Here is a 22,548-nt window from a genome sequence, read left to right as displayed (position 1 = left end):
GTTTAATTGGTTCCATCACTTTACTCTTAACCTGAAAAGCTTGTATCCCGATACAAATTTTCCCATAAGAATGAATAGAAACTTCGGTAATTCGTTCTGGACACCCAAAAGGTGTTTCTTAAAAAAAAAATAACGCCAATATTCACCAATATTATTTACTTTTAACATGTTATATTGAAATCGTATCATATAAAAGAGCGGATGTGTATGTGCTGCACGAGAGCGCAGCGAGAGCACGTGGCGATACGTAAAAAACTAACCTGCCTGCGATTTTTCCGTGCGCAACGCTCGTATCCTAAAATATTTCTCGTAACTAGAGGCAACATTTTTTATGAACTGCGATTCGTAACCTGAATTATATGTATGCCGGGGCGTTCGTAACCCGAGGTTCCACTGTATATGTTATGAGTGTTAAGCACAGATGAACTGTAATTGAGACAACATTGTTATAGACTGTATAAATAGTTTATCTGGTCCTGGAACTCATACAGTTTAATAAATGTACAAAATGGATTTAGTACCAAATGTTAATTGTGACATATCATATTTTCCTTTTGTTTTTAAACAGGTTTAGGGGATGTGTGAATAAAAATATTGCAATTTTATGTTAATTCTCTTATGTTTTAAATATTCTCAAAATAAGTTTAAATGTATTTGTTATTTGTGGCCTCATCTGTAACAATGTGTAACAGGGCAAGGTGTGTTTTTACACCACAGTATGACACAACGACAATGGCATCAATGTTGTGAATTGTTTTCCGATAATCATCATGCAAGAGTTGACGAATGGTTTTGACATTTTCAGGAGTTGAGGTTGTTGTAGGTCTTCCTGGTCTCTTGTCATCTTCCACTGATGTTCTTTAGCTCTTGAAGCGCACGTGACACTCAAAACATTTTGAATGGCCCGTAAATTACAATAACCTTACAAAATCATGTCAAACGTCTCTGGAAGATTTGCCCAGTTTCATGTAAAATAACACGTTTGCTCTTGCTGTCCCTGATGAAATTACAGACGTGGAAATGCATGTGTTCAGATTGGCATCAGCTGATGGCATGTTACAAAACTAATCTGGAAACATTTTAAATCACCTCATACATGTTTGGACAAAGTAATAAGGATTTGAAAGTAAAGCTAGCATTATTTTTTTATGAGTTCTAACAGACTCTGAGTCGACACTCTTATGAATTCTTCAAACCAACCAAAATGTAAATCATCATTCCAAACTAGTCATATACTGCAGTTCCCAGCCTTTTTATCAGGAGACCCCTATTTTAACATTGAAACATACTTTAACTGCTAAACCCTCCCCAAAATATTAACAAAATAATTAAAAAAAGAATGCCAACTAATTTTTTCATATATCTGATGAACAAATAACAGACAAAGATTTTAATCTGTTAATGTAAATATCAAACACATCTGTCTATTTCTTCCAATCCTCTTCTGGATCATCCGAATGCTTTCTAGCAAACTTCAGACGGGACATGTACTGGCTTAAGCAGGGGGACACGTCTGGCACTGCAGGATTTGAGTCCCTGGCTGCATAGTGTGTTACAGATGGTAGCCTTTGTTACTTTGGTCCCAGCTCTCTGCAGGTCATTCACTAGGTCCCCCTGTGTGGTTTTGGGATTTTTGCTCACCGTTCTTGTGATCATTTTGGCCCATGGGGTGAGATATTGTGTGGAGCCCCAGATCAAGGGAGGTTATCAGTGGTCTAGTATGTCTTACATTTTCTAATAATTGCTCCTACAGTTGATTTCTTTCCACCAAGCTGCTTACCTATTGCAGAGTCAGTCTTCCCAGCCTGGTGCAGGGTACAATTTTGTATCTGGTGTCCTTTGACAGCTCTTTGGTCTTAGCCATAGTGGAGTTTGGAGTCTGACTGTTTGAGGTTGTGGACAGGTGTCTTTTATACTGATAACGAATTCAAACAGGTGCCATTAATAAAGGTAACAAATGGAGGACAGAGGAGCCTCTTAAAGAAGTTACAGGTTCAAGTTACATCTTGCTTTTTTGTAGGTGACCAAATACTAATTTTCCATCATAATTTGCAAATAAATTCTTTAAAATTCAGACAATGTGATTTTCTGGATATTTTTTTCTCATTTTGTCTCTCATGGTTGAAGGGTACCTATGATGAAAATTACAGGCCTCTCTCATCTTTTTATGTGGGAGAACTTACACAATTGGTGTTGGACTAAATACTTTTTTGCCCCACTGTATATGTGTTCACAAGGACAGACTTTTGTTTTCAGGCTCTGCTTTTTAACTAATCAACAAAAAACTGGAGCAAATTAAAATCATTTAACATTAACATAATTTAATCTGAGAATTAATGGATTAATATATTTCTAAAAGCTATAAACATACATCAGCTAAAACACATCAATAACATTAAATAATAACTATTTGCTTATTTTAAGATATGCATGTTTTTCATGCCTTTTCTTGGATTCCTGATTGAAATAAGTAATAATAATACAATTAAGAAAAAATAATGCCCTTATTTATTAGTTAAAAGTTATTTAATGTAGACTCTGGGTCTGAATATTTAGGGTTTGAGATTGGATACAGATTACACACTATAAAATCTCATCTTGTCTATTGCTACTATGAAACTGAATTAAAAATTTCTGTCCAAATAAGTCCTTGTTTTCATTTTAGGGCAATTATTTTAATAATTTTTTTTTATTTATTTATACGTCTTTTTAGAGCTACGTCTGTATGTTCCCACTCTTGCAATATGCTGCAAAACTTTTTGACATTAAGGAAATGTCTTATTTTATGTATGAATTATTTTAGAAATATTTACAAGTATTATAAATTAATTATGTTCATCAATTGCACAGGCGGACAGAGTACACAGCTTCAGTACTTGAGTAAAAGTAAAAGTACCCCTTGCTAAATTTTACTCAAGTACAAGTATAAGTACTACAGTCAGATGTCTACTTAAGTAAAAGTACATAAGTACTTGTTTTTAAAAGTACTTGAGTATTAAGAGTACAAGAGTAAATTTTCTAAATATTGCACTACTACTGCCACAGTGCTTACATTTATGTACAGAAACGTCCTACATGGAGTTATGAAAAATGTTAATGTTAATACCTTGGAGAATGTAAAAGGAATTCAAAGTAAAATCAAGTCATTTTCATCTTTTGATCATGTTGCTTTATTTAACATTTCTCACTTGCACACAAGGCAATAGAACAATGGCAACGCTCCGACAAACCTCGGCTAGAGTTTTAATGGATTTTTTGCACCCACATTTGCGTCTTCTGAGACACCTGCTTGGTCTCCAGCAGCTTCAGTTGTTTCGCATTGAAACCTGTTCCACCTTCTGATGGCCTTTTGCAGGCTGTTGAAGTTATTTGACAGTATTCCTCCAGATGTGTCTCATGTCTTCTCTGTAAAACACAGTATAATATTTCAGTTTACACTATAATAAACTAATAAATATTAGAAAAGATACGCATCATGTAGTCTACATAGTATTATTAATTATGAAGTGCTGGTTGTTTATAATTTTCCAATGGCTCCAGACTAAATTTTTAAATTGGTTTTACTGGTGCAACTAACTTTAATTCACGTCGACCAGCAAAGTGGACCTTTGTCAGTATGAGACATAATCTTCATTATTCTTTTATCCTTATTTTGTTTGAATTCAGCCATTATAGCCTTTCTTCTGGCATAATGCTTGTCCATTTACACCTTCTGTCATCCCACTATACATGAATAATCCACCTATTAACTTAAATCAAACAACAAAAAACTATTATTGGAACTTTAACTGCGAATTCTTAAAAAAAAAATATTATATTTTGGAAAAGAAAGCTCCTGCCACAAGGTGCATTAGCACAACAAGTAACCTCAAGCTACATGACACAATTTAATTTATTAATATTACACTTTTATTTAAAGCTCACTTTAAAACACCATCGAGTATTTGTATCATATTCGGTCACGGTTTAAAATGTTCAAAAGTCAAAAAAGATTTTGAAATATGTTATATTTAACAGTTAACGTTAGCATTTTATATGAAGCTATTGGCTATGCTTACCCTTGCCTTTATTCTTTCTTCATATAAAATACCCCAAATCGCATTTAAAATAACACACAAAACACCTATACTTCAATCGTGCATTTATTAGCTTCTTGTTTCGGTGAAGAAATGTCACTTTCGCTTTATCATCACAGATATGTCCAGAATGAGAAAGTGTACACAGGACGCGTCATGCAGAACGTTAAACCACGTGAGATGATTGACAGCTGTACAGCAAATGATAGAGCTCTGAGGTCAAATCTGACGCAAATCAGGAAGAGGAGACAAACATCTCGCTCCGTTCGCTGTTTGATCGCATAATTCAGTGGAAAATGAATAGAAATGTTATTCTGTATGAGTAAATATTTTACTAACGTGATAATTAATCATTATTTCTCCAAATATGCGCACCATTGTACTAATAGCTCTGGTGGATTCTGTATATTTTATGTATTTGAACACAAATAAACTGGAGAAGACGAGAATGAATATTTTATGAGTGATGATTTCTATTCAAAATAATGAACTTTACAGATTAATTATTTTGCACTCCTGGCATACATTTAGAAATTAATGTCACTGCAAACCAGTTTAATCATAAACAGTGGTCAAATATCGAAGCTGGAGTCTTAAACCTTTCTTGTGATGCTGAGTTTGTCCAGATCAAGTAAGAGTGTGATGTTTTGACGAGTAATTAATTTTGATCAACAATAATCTGGGATCACCAGTGATCCCTGCCGCTCAAGGGGTTAAGCCTCAACAAACACTATTGTAATCCTGTCTAGGCCAGCTGAACTGTTATTTTTTTAAATAGCCAAATAAGGCTAGCTCTAGTTATTCGCTCTGGTGAAATAAGTGAACTGAAAATGCCCTGCTTGCAACTAGCATAGAACTAATTAGGCTTTAACATTTTTGTATGGTAGAAAATACATTTCATACTCGAGCTCAGACTAGAAAATATATGCTCTCTCTATTTGTCAGATTCATGTCAAAACATGAGGACTTCAGTTGATTTGATTATTATCTATGTTACACCACGATTAGCTTGCCTCGCTTACAGTATGTTAACTATTGTCAGGCCAAAGTTAGCCATCTGAATGGCAAATTGGCGGGTGCATGTGGCTTCGACTACTCAAACGTAACCGAGAATGTAAAAAGCTGCATTATCGCAGCTAGCCAATCATTTAGTTCACATTTCTGTAGCTAGACTCTAGCTTAGAAGAAATGTAAGGAAGTTTATTTCAATGTTACGTACCTTAACATGCTTCTGCAAGTTGATGAATTCTTGTAGGCGTTGATAAAATTCTGTTTTGGTAAACACAGCAAACACTTGAAGCGAAAATTATCATTAATTTCTTCAGAAAATTCAAATAGTCTGGCGAGGTGTGGCTACAGGTTGGCACATTCCCGGGATGGACCTGCTGCGTCTTCATCCACTGTTGTTTCGTCCATGGTTTCGTCTCATCTAAATCTGATCATGCAGTTGACTTTGGCGCAAAGCTGAAGGTGATTGCTGATGGGCTGTCCCAAGCATTGGCGCCTGCACAATCCAATCACGTTTGAGAGGGAAACAACAAATTGAGGGTTTTTGAATTTTTTTCTTTTTTCCTTTTTTTTTTTTTTTTTAGAAGTAATGCATACTTACGGTTATGGGAAGAAATGTAGCGGAGTAAAGAGTACAATATTTGCCTCTCAAATGTACTTAAGTAAAGTCATGAGTACGCCCCAAAAATGATACTCGAGTAAAGAACAGATCCCTCAAAATTGTACTTAAGTACTGTACTCAAGTAAATTTACTCCATTACTGTCCGGCTCTGATCAATTGTAAAATAAAAAAAGTGCACTTAGCGACCCCTCGAAATTATTTAGTGACCCCTAGTGGTCAAAAATCAAACATTTGTAGCAATTGTACAATATAAACTTTTAATCATATATTAAATATATTTTATGTTAACATGTTTATATGTAAACATAGTATCACTAATGTGAAACACAGCTTTGACACCTTCATCATTTCATACTAACAGCTAAACTCAAACCGACTATCAGAGTGACTCCTCAGAGCTCCATCTACACTGGAGACACCATCACTCTGAGCTGTGAGCTGCAGGAGACGACTGGATGGAGGTTTTTCTATTATAATCAGTGGTTTCAGCTTCTGAATAGAAAAAGCAAAGTCATTTAAAGTGACAGTCAATAATGCAGGAGAAACAGAGTACCGGTGTCGTGCACTCAAAAGAAACTACTTCAACTACCATGACTACTACACAGAGTTCAGTGAACCTGTTAATGTTACAGTAAAAGGTATGTAATGATTCAAAACTTTTAAGAGGTTTAATGTTGTACAGTATTTGAATAACAAATATTTCATAATTATTGCAATTTCATGTTATTCTATAATGTTTTAAATAATCTTGAAGAGCAGGTATTATTCATCAATAAATAAACCACCTCAAAATTAATGAACACAGTCATAATCTCTTATAAACATGTTTATGTCTGTATGGAAACAGAGAAATGCAGAAATTATTTTAATAACAAAATTGTAAAATTATTTAAAAATAAAATATTAATATTATTATTTTCTATAACAGCAGCTCAGTGCACATATTCTAATGTTATTGTTTCCATAGAAACAGAATAAGAGAGAAAATTCATTCAGAGACAGTACAGGGACTGTATATATAATCCTTCACATTATCTTTCCCTCATAAAAGATACTGCATCAGGTTAATGAACAAAAAACATGCAGTTGTTATGGTAAAGTTTTGTATCAGCGTTTTGTAACAAAGATTAATAAGATTCATCTTTAGAGCTTAAAAGTTTTATTATTAAAAGTGTGTGTAACTGATATAAAGACACTTCACTCCTGTCAGTAGTGTACACGTGTACAGAATCAGTGGTGTTGAAGTATTAAACTTTTAACTATTAAACTGTTTAAGTATTAAATCCTTAAGCTTCAGTGATGCTGTTACACTGTAAGATGTGACTGTGAGTTTGGATTGTTGACACATTAGACACAATTATACATTCAAGATATTTTCTATCACTGTTCATTTAAAAAGCCTGCTTAATATCTGTGCAGGAGGGAGACCACATCCAGTACTGAGTGTATCTCCACAGAACTGGCTGACTGAAGGAGACTCAGTGACTCTAAGCTGTGAGGTTACAAACTCCTCTACAGACTGGACATTCAGCTGGTACACAGTTGTTCCCTACAGAGCCGGATTAACTGCAACACAAAATACTCATGGCTTTATCATGTATGTGGAGCTTCTTTTAGACAGCAGCAGAGGATCTGGAGGCTCCTACACTCTCAGTCCTTCTGCTCTTCATCACACAGGAGTTTATGTGTGTAGAGGAGAGAGAGGAGAACCAGTCAGTCACATACTGTACAGCAAACCACAGCCTCTATGGATCTCTGGTGAGGAAAATTAACTGTTTTTAAAAAACATTTCTAAATAACAAATCTTGTATAAAACCATAATAGAAAGAGTATGTAAAGATATAATGAGGTTTGAGGTTTGGAGATGAGACAACTTGAGCTAACGAAAACGTTGGGGGGGGTGTATGTGTGTGTGTGTGTGTGTGTGTGTGTAAGGGGGTAGAGGCAATAAGCGGAGGCGGAGGGAAAACTCGTTTTTTACTATCACTTCTGTACACTACGTATCCCTAAACTTAAAAATGTTTACTTTTTCTTATTTGCTTATCTTAATTTTCGTCACAATCTTCGCTTTCTGGCTTCGCTTCGCCATCTAGCTGCGGCGTCTCGAGCTCGTATCTCAATTTTTTGCTCGTGTAACAAAGCAAAAAATCGACCAGTGACCGCTCGTACCTCGGAAAACTCGTACATTAATGCACTCGTAGGTTAAGATACCACTGTAGTTGTGAAAGGAAGGAGAAAGACAGTGTACAATGACTTTATGGTCGGCTACTGTTTAGATACAAGCCGAGTCTGGGTGAAGGGAGAGCTCACTAACTCCAGTTGCAACAGAAATCATATAAGCACAGACAGGTTTTCAAAACTTGTGCTTTTTTATTTTTCTTGGCAACAGCGTTACGGTTTAGTCAAAGAAACTTAGAAATGAGCATCAGAAAACAATAAGGACATAATCCTCGGTCTCCACACATGCAGTAATACCGGAAGAATGCAGTCACATGCTATTCCCAAAATACCGCTATTGCATTTACTGTCTCGTTAAAGCCTGTGTAAAGTTGATTAGTTTCAATGTAGAATGCGGCTTATAGACAGGTGCGGCTTATTTATGTTAAAAATAAAAATCTTTGTCAAATTTAGCTTTATTTCGGCTTATATATGGGTGTGTTTAATAGTCCAGAAATTACGGGATAAAAAAAAAAATATATATATATATATATATATATATATATATATATATATATATATATATATATATATATATATATAAAAGAAAATAAATATAAGTATAAAAACTATAAATGTATAATTTTTTTGTTAATGCAAATAAAGTGGTTAAATGACACAAGTACAATTTCACCTTTTGCATAAATGATGAGAAATGTCATGGTTCTGAGCTGATGTGATCCCTGATCATGTGCATCTATTCTTATTTTCACCTTAAACACTGTTTATAATAATACTCTCTATTTTATCTTCCGTATATGCCATTTTTTATGCCTTTGTAACAATTGCAAGACACTGGATGCCCTTCCTAAAGCAACCCTCCTAACCACTCCTAACCATCCTAACCACTAGACCACCAGGGAACCTAGGAAAAGAAACTGATAGATTTGTTTTAAAAGAGAAATAAATATACACCAATCAGTCATAACATTATGACATTATAACATTCTGAGTGGTGAAGTGAAGAACACTGATGATCTTCACCATGGCATCTGTTAGTGAGTGGATTTATTTATTAGACAGCAAGTAAACATTTTGTTCTCAAAGTTGATGTTAGAAGCAGGAAAAATGGGCGAGCGTAAAGATTAGAATGAGTCTGACAAATTGTGATGTCGAGATGTCTGGGTCAGAGCATCTCAAAACTGCAGCTCTTGTGGGATGGTCCTGGTCTGTAGTGGTCACTATCTATCAAAAGTGCTCTAAGGAAGGAACAGTGGTGAACCGGTGACAGGGTCATCATTCTGAACACACACACACACAAACACACACACACACACACACACACACACACTTGTATCCTCATTGCATTACAATTTACACATATTTTTTTGGTATTTCTTCTGTGTTGAAGGTGAATCTCCTCCAGTGTCTCTGATCATCAGTCCCAGCAGAACTCAACACTTTACTCTTGACTCTCTCTCACTGAGCTGTGAGGACCAGAGTAACTCTACTGGATGGACATTGAGACAATACACAGACAGTGAAAGAGTGTTAGATTGTTCACAGTGGGGCTCAGTTACAGTATCTACATGTAAATTCAGCCTCCTCTACACATTCTACACTGGAGTTTACTGGTGTGAGTCTGAATCTGGAGAAAACAGTAATCCTGTCAACATCACAGTTCATGGTGAGTCTTCATGTAGTATGTTTACTGTTAAAGAGAAAGAGAAATGTTTCATTACAAAATATTCAAAACATAAGTGTATTACAATTCAACAAACTGTTCAAGATGAAACTGATTTTTCTTTCTCTACATTAATCAGTAAATATTATTGTGTAATTCTGAGTATGGATGTGTGTAAATAATGTTTTCCAAACTGACTACAAGTTTGCTTACATACTCACACTGATAACAATAATACAATTAATCAATTACTGATAATCAATCATGGACATCAGAGAACATGTGATTTCTCTCTGTTTATGGTGATTACGGCCACTAATTCATTCATGTTTAATGTTATAATATTTAAATTGTGTCTGTAATGTAGAGTGCAAGGTGGAAACCTGTTTTATATCAATGAGCTTCATCATTAAATTGCAAAGTGCAGTGTGTTTCACCTTCACTCATAAGTAAAGATGTAGATGATGGAGTGGAGAGGAAGAGCATAGAGCTCAGTGCTGTCATCTGTGACTGTTTCTCTGCACACACTCATTACTACTTCATTCTTGCATGTTCACTGATGCTGCTCTACACACTCAGTAGTTTCACCTACACACTCTATTAAACATTAGATTTAAACAGAATAATGTGTTTTGTTAAGTTACATGTATTGTAGAAGATGCTGCAGCTTCTCCTCTTGATATTTTCACACAACACAGTTTGCAGTCTGCTTTATTTTCATCATTAATTATGAAATATTTCCAGATCACTTTCATTTCCTGTCATCTGTTCATTAGTACAACATCCACTAGTCTGAAGAAGCACATCAGATGTTAATATTAGTTTAGTGTGAAACTGAGCTTCTTCACTAAAGTAGATATCTGTACAGAGCAAACAGCACCATCAGGGACTTCTCCAATCCTAGTCACAAATTGTGCCAAAAAACTTCCTTTCATTCAAGAGACAAAACCATAATTCTATTAGATCTTCCTGCTTTATATAGTAAATGTGATTTTCTGTGTTCTAGATGGTAATGTGATTCTGGAGAGTCCTGTCCATCCTGTGACTGAGGGACATCCTCTGACTCTACACTGTTTATATCATAACACGAATCCCTCAAACTTTCGAGCTGATTTCTATAAAGATGGATCAGTCGTCCAGAACCAGACTACAGGAGAGATGATCATCCATAAAGTCTCAAAGTCAGATGAAGGTTTCTACCACTGTAAACACCCAGAGAGAGGAGAGTCACTGAGAAGCTGGATCTCAGTCAGACGTGAGAAATGTATTTTATATTTATTTAATCAGTGTTTATTTATAATGCAGTTCAAAGATGCAGTGTTTAAAATATTTCAGCTTCTGTTATTTCCAGTCTCAGAATCAGTGGTGTTGAAATATTAAACTTTATACTATTAAACTGTTTAAGTATTAAATCTTTTATCTTCAGTGATGCTGTTACACTGTAAGATGTGGGTGTGAGTTTGGTTTGTTGACACATTAGACACAATTATACATTCAAGATATTTTCTATCACTGTTCAATCAAAAAGTCTGCTGAGGAAAAACATTGTATTTCCTGTGTAACAGAGAGACCACATGCAGTACTGAGTGTATTTCCACAGAACTGGCTGACTGAAGGAGACTCAGTGACTCTAAGCTGTGAGGTTACAGACTCCTCTACATACTGGACATTCGGCTGGTACACAGTTGTTCCCTACAGAGACGGTGTAACTCAAATAAAAAATACTGACTATGTCATGTATGTGGAGCTTCTCTTAAACAACAGCAGAGGATCTGAGGCTCCTACACTCTCAGTCCTTCTGCTCTTCATCACACAGGAGTTTATGTGTGTAGAGGAGAGAGAGGAGAACCATTCAGTCACATACTGTACAGCAATCCACAGCCTCTATGGATCTCTGGTGAGGAACATTAACTGTTTTTAAATAGTATCAGAGAAATACATTTTTAAGTATAAGATGAAATGTATGTATAATGTATCTGTAATAAATAATAGGGTGGGTAAATGACAGAAGTATAAATTCACCTTTTGTAACAAGGATGAGAAATGTCATGGTTCTGAGCTGATGTGATCCCTGATCATGTGCATCTATTCCTATTTTCACCTTAAACACTGTTTATATTAATATCCTCTATTTTATCTTCCGTATATGCCATTTTTTACATCTTTGTGACAATTGCAATATTTTTCTTTTTTCCTCAGTTTTAATTTTGTTTCTTACATTTAAACTTGGTCATAAAATGAAATGATAGATTTGTTTAAAAAGTATCAGAGAAATAAATATACACCAATCAGTCATAACATTATAACATTCTGAGTGGTGAAGTGAAGAACACTGATGATCTTCATCCTGGCACCTGTTAGTGAGTGGATTTATTTATTAGACAGCAAGTAAACATTTTGTCCTCAAAGTTGATGTTAGAAGCAGGAAGAATGGGTGAGCTTTTATGATGATTATTCCATGTTAAACCTGTGGTTTGTCTCATGTTGTGGAATGTGGCATTGATTATCAAATAATAGACATCATTCTAAACACACACACACACACAAACACACACACACACACACACACACACACACACACACACACACACACACACACACACACTTGTATCCTCATTGCATTACAATTTGTATATATATATTTTTTGTTTCTTCTGTGTTGAAGGTGAATCTCCTCCAGTGTCTCTGATCATCAGTCCCAGCAGAATTCAACACTTTACTCGTGACTCTCTCTCACTGAGCTGTGAGGACCAGAGTAACTCTACTGGATGGACAGTGAGACGATACACAGACAGTGAAGGAGTGTTAGATTGTTCACAGTGGGGATCAGTTACAGGATCTACATGTTACATCAGCTTCCTCTCCACATCCTACACTGGAGTTTACTGGTGTGAGTCTGAATCTGGAGAAAACAGTAATCCTGTCAACATCACAGTTCATGGTGAGTCTTCATGTAGTGTGTTTACTGTTAAAGAGAAAGAGAAATGTTTCATTTCAGAATATTCAGAACATCAGTAGTTTACAATTCAACAAACTGTTCAAGAAATTGATTTTCCTCTCTACATTAATTAGTAAATATTATTGTGTAATTCTGAGTATGGATGTGTGTAAGTCATGTTTTACAAACTGACTACAAGTTCACTTACATACTCACACTGATAATGATAATACAATTAATCAATTACTGATAATCAATCAGGGACATCAGAGAACATGTGATTTCTCTCTGTTTATGGTGATTACTGCCACTAATTCATTTATGTTTAATGTTTAACCACCAGCACCATCAGGGACTTCTCCAATTCTAGACACAAATTGTGCCAAAAAACTTCCCTACATTCAAAAGAAGAAACAAGAACATTTTTCTACCAAATCTTCCTTTTTTATATTGTAAATGTGATTTTCTGTGTTCTAGATGGTGATGTGATTCTGGAGAGTCCTGTTCATCCTGTGACTGAGGGACATCCTCTGTCTCTACACTGTTTATATCGTAACACAAATCCCTCAAACCTCCGAGCTGATTTCTATAAAGATGGATCAGTCGTCCAGAACCAGACTACAGGAGAGATGATCATCCATAAAGTCTCAAAGTCAGATGAAGGTTTCTACCACTGTAAATACCCAGAGAGAGGAGAGTCACCGAGAAGCTGGATCTCAGTCAGACGTGAGAATTTAACATTAATTTCTATCTTTTTTTTTTTTTTGTAGAAAGCTTTTAACAGTGGACAATGTCTCAAAGCAGCTTTACACAGAAATCATATCACTATTTATTTAACTGTAACTTAATAAGTTGAACTCTGTATCCCTACATAATATAAGCTGTAGTGTGTAGTTTATGTAAATCTGTGTACAAAATCCAGAGTGTTCACATGTCATATTATTCCTGTGCGTAGAAATAAGCATTGATTTACTTGTGCTGCAGTTTGAGTTAAACATGTTCAGTTCAGCATGAATAAAGTGATAGTCTAATTATTTTTGTATTCTGTATCTGGTCCATCACATGTAGAAGCTCCATTCTCAGTGCTCATGCTGATCAGTAGTGTAGTGACGGCATCTCCATATCTGCTGATCACCATCATTCTGCTGGTCAAATGTTACAGAGCTCGAGGTAAGAACTCTTTCAGTATCTCTACATTTCACATAATGAGTCACTTTGATGAGTGCAAGAAAAACATTCCACTCAAATCCACACCAGTGTTAAAGCACATGATAAAAATGTATTTACAGTAAAATGTAACTGTGAGTATGATATGATATAAAGTTTGCATCTGACAAATGCTTTAATTGTAGTTTTATTTTACCTTCACCACCTTCCTTTACCACACCTTCATAATGTACATGAAGTAAAAATAGGAACAATAGTGCAGAAGTGGATTCTATAAGTAGATGTTCTGACTTTTCCATCATATTAACAGCCTTTAGATCATCTTTAACTTTTAAGGTATAAAATTAAGAGGTGAAATTTTAAAAGCATAAAACAGTTGGTAATAAACTGGTTGTAATAATTAATAAAGAAACTCAGATATATTTTGCAGTTACTGAAGATGACTTAAATGGATATTTATTTTCTAAAACATTTTTTTCTGAATCACTGTCACTCGTCACTTCACTCTCATTCATAAGCATTAAAACAAACCCTCTTTAAACTGTGTTCAGGACGAGATCAAATGCAGTCTGGTTGCTTTTCTGCCATAAATGATGTGAATTTCTTTAACAGCTCACACTGATGAAGACAGAATTGAGAATGCAGTCATAGAGGAGTGAACAAAGTTTATTTACAAAAAGAGGATGCATTTACTGTCAAATCAGCATTTTATTATTGCTTATTGCTTTGTGTGGATTTTAAAATAATACAGAAATGTTATTTTAATGTTATGCTGTTATTTGTTCTGCATTTTATAGCATCCTCATTGTTCTGACTGGATTTGTTTAGTTAAAGCCTGCAAAACTCCTCATGAGGTAAAATTTATCATGTGTGTTATAAAGCCCACATGATGTAATAAATAAATAAATAAATAAATAAATAAATAAATAAATAAATCTTTAAAAATATATTGTTCAAGAGAAAATGTTGATGAAGTGTTTGAGGGTTGAGTTTCCTTCTGCAAAATATAATTTGACATGTGGGAATTAAATGTGTACCAATGTAGTCACCTGCACCTTCAAACCTCAAAACATTTCCTGTAACTGTAACAATGCTTTTAAAAAGCACAGAAATCAGCACAAATGGTTGTTCAGAAAAAAAGCAATACGTGCTGGACCTCCGTTAACACAAATCATACCATAGTAGAGTTTAATTCAGACAGAATAGAATAAGATGAAACAGTATCAGGTGAAAGATGGAAATCTGCATTGTTTGAGAATCTAAAGACTAGAAGGTGTGTTGTGTGCTAGAACATGCACTAGTGACATTTGCTTTATATCCAGAGAGTGAATATGGTTTCAGTTGCAGGATTTGAGAATGAAAATGTGCAGTGGAATAGTTTCCAGTGTAGGTTGTATTTTTTGTAAAGGTGACTGCAGTCAGAGCGGTTGGTGAGAAGCTCAGTGTTACTGGAGTTAAAGGAAGTACATTTTTTGCATCGATGCAAAATAAAAACAAGTTCATTGGCTGTTATCTGAATTATGGTGGTGAACATTTATTGTGTTTTGTGTTTTCTCAGTATCAGTTCTTCCACTACTGTATATGTACTGCTGTGTTTTCTTCTTTTCTTTGTAAGATTAACTCAAGCTGAATTACAAGGAGTAGACTTTCAATCTAATTAAATAATAAATAAATAAATATAAATAAATAAATATATATATATATATATATATATATATATATATATATATATATATATATATATATATATATATATATATATATATATACACAGTGCCCTCCACGATTATTGGCACCCCTGTTTAAGATGTGGTCGTGGACCTCTAAAATTCTCCTTTTCTTAAAACAACATAGAACCCAAATGCAAAAAAAAGAGAAAAATCCAACCTTTTATTTAAGTACATCACTTTGGTGGTAAAAAAAATCACACATTTAGAAAAAAAAAAAACTTGAAATCATGTGTGCCACGATTATTGGCACCCCTAACAATTCCTCTGAAAAATTTAATTTTTTTTTTATATATTTTCTGTAGTTGCTAAGGTTGGTCAGGGTATCTAGGGACTTTTAATTAGTAATTCATGATTTCCTGTTTCCTGGGGTATAAATATGACATGACACAGAGGCCTAATTCTCTTACCCATTTGTCAACATGGCAAAGACAAGAGAACACACCATTCAAGTAAGGCAGATGTGTGTCGACCTTCATAAGTCAGGCAATGGCTACAAGAAAATAGCCACTCGCCTTAACTTGCCGGTATCTACAGTCAGAGGAATCATTAAGAAGTTTAAAACAACTGGAACAGTGACAAACAAGGCTGGAAGAGGTCCCAAGTTTATCTTGCCACAACGCACAGTGAGGAGGATGGTAAGAGAAGTAAAAAAATTTCCCAAGCTCACCGTCACAGAATTGCATCAAAGAGTGGCATCTTGGGGTCACAGAGTCTCCAAAACAACCATCAGACGCTCTCTACATGCCAACAAGCTGTTTGGGAGGCATGCAAGGAAAAGCCTTTTCTCACTAACACTCACAAACATAAACGTCTGGAGTTTGCTAAGCGGTACTGGGACTTCAACTGGGATCGTGTGCTTTGGTCAGATGAGACTAAGATTGAGCTTTTGGCAACAAACACTCTAAGTGGGTCTGGCGTAAAACAAAAGATGAGTATGCCGAAAGCACCTCATGCCCACCGTGAAGTATGGTGGAGGATCTGTGATGCTGTGGGCCTGTTTCTCTTCCAAAGGCCCTGGGAACCTTGATAGGGTGCATGGCATTATGAACGCTTTGAAGTACCAGGATATTTTAAATAAAACCTGATGGCCTCTGCCAGAAAGCTGAAGATGGGTCGTCATTGGGTCTTTCAGCAGGATAATGATCCAAAACATGTGGCAAAATCTACACAAAAGTGGTTCAGCAGTCACAAACTCAAGGTCCTCCCATGGCCATCTCAGTCCCCAGACCTCAACCCAATCGAAAACCTGTGGGGTGAGCTAAAGAGAAGCGTGCATAAGAGAGGACCCAGGACACTGGATGATCTAGAAAGATTGTGCAAAGAAGAATGGTCAAAATCCTCTCTGTGTTCTCCAATCTTGTGAAATGTTATAGGAGGAGATTAAGTGCTGTCTTGTTGGCAAAAGGAGGTTGTACAAAGTATTAACATCAGGGTGCCAATAATCGTGCACACATGATTTCAAGGTTTTTTTTTTTCTAAATGTGTGATTTTTTTACCACCAAAGTGATGTACTTAAATAAAAGGTTGGATTTTTCTCTTTTTTTGCATTTGGGTTCTATGTTGTTTTAAGAAAAGGAGAATTTTAGAGGTCCACGACCACATCTTAAACAGGGGTTCCAATAATCGTGGAGGGCACTGTATATATATATATATATATATATATATATATATATATATATATTAATACATGTTCTATTAAATAAATGCATCATGAATTCACTGATTTTAATTTTTTCACCTGGTAGTAATAATGTATTATATGATGTACAAGTAAAAACACTGAGAAAATTCTTGTGCCTTTTTCAATATTAGCATTTTTACAGTTAAAAAAATGTTTTTATATAATGATGTAAATAAAAATATGAACCAAGGCAAAGTTTACTTTGTTTCAATTGTAATTAGTGCACATATGAATCTTTATTTTACTGCTAATGTCAAGGATCCACCTGCCACGCCCCCTTTGGTGGCTCTCTATGCCTCCGCTCTCCCTAGAGCTCCAGGTTTAACCACGCACACCTGGAGCTCATCATCACTCATGCCTCCACTCTCTGAAGCTCCAGGTTTAAGGAGGCACAGCTGAAGCTTATCATCACTCCACCCTGCTCCTACAAATACCCCTCACTCACATTCACTCCCCGTTCGTTATTGTTTATGTTGGACTTCCTGCACTGCATGTTTTGGCGTTTCGGTGTTCATACAGGACTTCTCTCATCCGTTTCATCCAGACTCCAGAATCCCGTACCGGCTGCGCTTCCCCTCCCTGTGCATCTCGGATGGAGGATTCGCTGTGCCACGATGAAGCGACGGCCAAGCTCCGCCTCTGGAAACACCCGGAAGCACCCACCACGCCTCCCTGCGGGTCTTATGGGATTCCCGGCTCGCTTTTCCGGTGATATGGCGGAGTGGAGCGTTTTCGTATGGAGTGTGGGTAAATATATGAGCTTCTATCCCTCCTCTTACACCACCGAAACAGCTAAAATCAGGCGCCATATCTCCCTCTTGTCTGGAGACTCTCTCTCTCGCCAGTAAGCTGTGGAGCTGCTCGAGGGATTTCCGTTCGTGTACTCATTTCATTGAGCTTCTCACGGGGATGTTCGGGGTGAATCCGGCGTATCTGCTGTGCCACCCTCTCGATTCTGAGCAGGTTCCACCCCAGGGTTTCCAGAAGGACTATTTTCCACTCAAAAGTCCTGAAGAGAGCTCCGTTCCACTCCAGAGTCCTGAAGAGAGCTCCGTTCCGCTCCAGAGTCCTGAAGAGAGCTCCGTTCCGCTCCAGAGGCCTAAAGAGAGTTCGGCGTCGTCCCAGGACCTCCAGGAGAGCTCGGCTTCCTCTCAGGACCTCCAGGAGAACTCGGCTTCGTCTCAGCACCTCCAGGAGAGCTCGGCTTTGTCCCAGCACCTCCAGAAAAGCTCGGCTTCGTCCCAGGACCTCCAGGAGAGCTCAGCTCCGCTCCAGGAGTCCACAGAGAGCTCCTCTCTGTCCCAGAGCGTCTCCGAGAGCTCCTCTCCTTTTAAGGAAAATAGGTCCCCTGGTGGTCTAGTGGTTAAGACGCAGCGCTCCCACCGCTGCGACCCGGGTCAGGGGACCATCCCCAGCCACTCTTAGTGCCGGTCCCAAGCCCGGATAAATTGGGGAGGGTTGCGTTAGGAAGGGCATCCAGCGAAAACATATGCCAAATCAAACGTGCGGAGGATCCGCTGTGGCGACCCCTAACGGGAGAAGCCGAAAGAAACTTTAGAAGAGCCAAAGGTTGAAAAGTAAAACCTACGTCTTTGTTGTCCTCTAGTGGTAACTACAGGTATATTTTTCATAATTTCCGCTAGTACTGGATTTTTATGAAAGGTTTATTTTAATTCACCTGATCATCTTTGATCATCAGTCTGCTCACAATCTATATTAAATAGTGTTGACATACCTGAATGTTTCCAAACGTAGATCATTCACTTAATGTAAAATAAATATCTACATGTTTTATGTCTTCATGTAGGAAAGCAAGCATAAAATTAGATTCCTCATAGGAACTTTATTAACAGTAAAGGAAAAGTCATATCACATGCGTTCACCAGCACAACATTCTCTCTTCTTCTTCTTCCCTCTTTCCTCTCATGTAAACCTCTATCAGGAAGCTTGAGTGCCATCTAGTGGTGCATTAAAGTAAGAACATGGAGGATGGAGGCCAGCCACGCACCATTTGTGTGCGCAGAGCAGATAGTTCAGGGCAACGAGCATATGCAGCAGCAAATTCCTTCCTGAGATACGGCAGTCGGGCCAGTGGCTAGTAAAGCAACAAACTCGGACTCTGTATCTGACTCAGCATCCGAAGTAAAAGGCAGGGGCAGGCGTGATAAACAATCTGCTGTATGATTTTCAGAGTCAGCACGGTACTCAACTGAGTAGTTAAAACAAAGCAATCGAGCAGCCCACCGGGCTATGTGCATACCAGCTCTATCAGTCCCTTTTGTGGTCAACAGCGTCGTTAAGGCTTGATCGTTAGTTCACAGAGTAAATTTGCGACCCCACAAGTAGGTCCTCCACTTCTTCAGCGACAGTGCGTTCTTGACCATCAGTGCATACTTGTGAGAAGACAGCACCTAATCCGTAAGCAGACACATCAGTAGAGATGACCACTGGCAGCTCTGGGTCAAACAATGCGAGAGCAGGACTGTGTACAAGTAGCTTTTTTATTTCAGCCAAGCTTTGTTCAGCTTCATCCGACCAGCAAAATCCACTCTCATCTTTAAGGCATGCACGCAGAGGCACCAATACAGAAGCAAAATTGGGAATGAATTTGTTGTACCATGAGGGGAGACCCAGCAGAGAACGCAATTGTACAGCATCTGATGGTGCAGGAGCATCAACTATTGCGGAGAGATGTTCCTGATCCAGCTGAATACCCTGTGATGTCACCACATGTCCTAAAAACTTCAAGCTCTGCTTTCTGAATTGACATTTAGACTCATTCAGCAGCAACCCAGCATCTTTGAGACGTTGTAGCACATTCTCTAACGCCTGATCATGCTCCTGTGGTGAGCGTCCCCACACGATGATGTCATCTAGATAATTTGCAATGTTCTCGAGTCCTTTTAGAATGACAACCATCATCTTTTGAAATGCAGATGGCGCCGATGCCAAACCATAAGGTACCCTGCAGAACCTGAAGAGACCCTCGTGTGTAATGAATGCAGTGAGATCCCGGCTGTCTTCATGAAGAGGTACCTGATGGTATGCACTTTCCAAGTCTATAGTTGAAAATACAGTCGCACCTTGCAGTAATGTCATCATCTCCTCCATATGTGGCAATTGATAGCTGTCTACTATAACTGCCTTGTTGGGCCCTCGCAAATCCACACACATGTGAATCCCCCCATTTTCTTTTGGACCACAACAATAGGAGAAACCCATGGAGAGGAGTCAATTCTTTCAATTACGCCTGCATGCAAGAGCCGATCCAGTTCTGCGGAAACAGCATTTCTCACAGAGAAAGGTAAGCGACACAGTTTGTGTCTGACAGGGGGTACAGAGTCAGAAATATTAACCTTGTGTGTAAATTTTTACACAGCCCATTGCAGGGCGCTGTGATGTAAGGGTGGAAAGGGAACAGACTGAAGCAGATTGTGGCGGCAGCAGCACAGTGTGACCATCAAATCGAAGCTGGAGCCCCTTAATCAGGTCCATGCCTAGTAAAGCTGTGCCATTTTTCACGACAAAGAAGTGTGCAGGACAGGTAAGGCCATATTTAGAGACCGATGCAGGTAAACATCCTAGTACTGAAATTGGCTCTTGTAGATAAGTAACTAAGCGGGCAGTAGGAGCTTTTAACGGCACAGTGCGGAAATGCTGGTCATACAGTTGTTTCGGCATTATGGACACTGACGAGCCAGAGTCAACTGTAAGTTGCAGAGACACAGGTGTAGCAGTAGGCGTAGCTGTTATGGTTACATCACACATTAATCGGTCACTAGGTCCAGGTAGGTATAGAACACAGACTTCTGGTAATTCAATTGAATGAACTGAACGAGTAGGAGCAGAACGCCAAACTCTTGCAAAATGTCCAGTCTTATTACAATTCTTACATTTAGCAGATGCAGCAGGGCAGTTCTGTGCGTTTGCCAGATGTCGAGCAGAGCCACAGCGGAAGCATGTCCGAGCTGTTGAAGCAGAAGCTGAGGGCTTTGAAGAGGTATGTGCTTTGGCCTTCGGACGCTGTCGTCCATATGCAGGTGTGGTATGTATGGCGTGTACTGGAGCAGAGGTGCTTGTAGACATTGATTTTGCCTGAGCATCAGCAGCCTCTAGTTGTGTTGCTATTGTAATAGCAGTCTCCAGTGTCAGTTTAGACTCCACTAATAATCTTTTACGAATGCGAGGGTTAGCAATGTTTTCAACTACCTGGTCATGCAGCATGTCATCCAGATTATCAGCAAATTCACAAGTTGTACCCAAATCTCTTAATGCAGCTATGTATTGCACCACAGTTTCATCAGTCCTCTGTACACGTTTCCTGAAGGCATGTCTTTCCACAACCACATTTCTTTTGGAACGAAGTGCTCTTCCAAAGCTTTAATAGCATCTGCCAGACTCTCACCAGTATTAGGCAGTGTATAAAACAGTCTCTGACCTTCAGTTCCAAGACAATGAAGAAGCAAAGCACGTTTTCTAGCTTCCGGCCAGGAATCTCCAGTCGCATTAATTACCAACATATAGTTTTGAAACATCTTCAGCCATGTTACTAGTGGTATTGCAGGCTCACCGGGGCAAGGCAAAAAATGATTTGGAAAAGGAGCACTTACTGAAGCCATCTTCAGGAACTAATGTGGAGAGAAAAAAAAACCGTCCTCGCCGCCAATTTTGTTATGTCTTCATGTAGGAAAGCAAGCATAAAATTAGATTCCTCATAGGAACTTTATTAACAGTAAAGGAAAAGTCATATCATGTTTCATTAGTGTCGTCCCCCTTCTCTTCTCTGTTGGTACAGTTAAAATGGTTAAAAAAGTTGAGAAAACAAAAAAAATCGCTTTTCATAAATAAAAACTGAGAATTAATTAGATGATTTATTTTAGCAAAGTTTTTAGCCGTTTTATTAGATACATTAATACTGTATCTAATATTTACAGAATAAACATTTTACATTCTATTAATGTTTTCTTCTTCTATCCAAGAAGGTTTTGCTGTAGATGTAGAAAATGCAGTATTATATACAGTATTGTGGAGTGAATAAGTGAATGTAATTTGTGCTTCATGGTGTGATGTGAGAAATGAAGAGGGATGATTTTTCTCTATATTACAGGATCTGTATGCAGTTTCCTCAGGTTTATTTCATTCAGGTTTGTTAGGTGTGTATGGAGGTGTGGAGCTGCTTTATCCTGCTTATGGCTGTGATCAATATAGAGTTTAATCCCAGGAGCAGTGGATGAGTCCATTACAGGAGACCATACACACATACAGTACATTCATACACACATACAGTACATTCATACACACTCATTCATACACACATACAGTACATTCATACACACTCATTCATACGTTATTCAGTCATTTAGAGGAGCCAGTCCAACTTCCTGACTGTTAAAAAAGTGGAAGAGATCCACATATAGAGAACTTGTTTAACTCCATTCAGACAGCAGCCTGAGCTCAGGATTAAACCAGGAACTCTGAGATGGCA

At 37.6% G+C, this 22,548-nt stretch overlaps 1 protein-coding gene and 2 long non-coding RNA genes across 3 annotated transcripts in view; 2 read left to right on the top strand and 1 right to left on the bottom strand.

The window, feature by feature from the left end:
- The window catches only part of LOC124386907 (carcinoembryonic antigen-related cell adhesion molecule 5-like), a 403,644-nt gene that overhangs the window by 39,578 nt on the left and 341,518 nt on the right, over positions 1-22,548 (bottom strand). The gene's annotated exons all lie outside the window — the stretch shown is intronic.
- The window catches only part of LOC124386918, a 48,797-nt gene that overhangs the window by 23,127 nt on the left and 3,122 nt on the right, over positions 1-22,548 (top strand). The window lies entirely within an intron of this gene.
- On the top strand, positions 6,241-7,356 carry LOC124386922. Its single transcript, XR_006926054.1, has 3 exons — positions 6,241-6,344; positions 7,126-7,240; positions 7,324-7,356. It is a non-coding gene; the product is annotated as an uncharacterized LOC124386922 (long non-coding RNA).

The sequence above is a fragment of the Silurus meridionalis genome, chromosome 6, assembly GCF_014805685.1.
Source record: "Silurus meridionalis isolate SWU-2019-XX chromosome 6, ASM1480568v1, whole genome shotgun sequence".
In the NCBI taxonomy this organism is placed as follows: Eukaryota; Metazoa; Chordata; class Actinopteri; order Siluriformes; family Siluridae; genus Silurus; species Silurus meridionalis.
The sequence above is the reverse complement of the archived record's forward strand: the minus strand, read 5'-3'. Positions and strand labels throughout refer to the sequence as shown.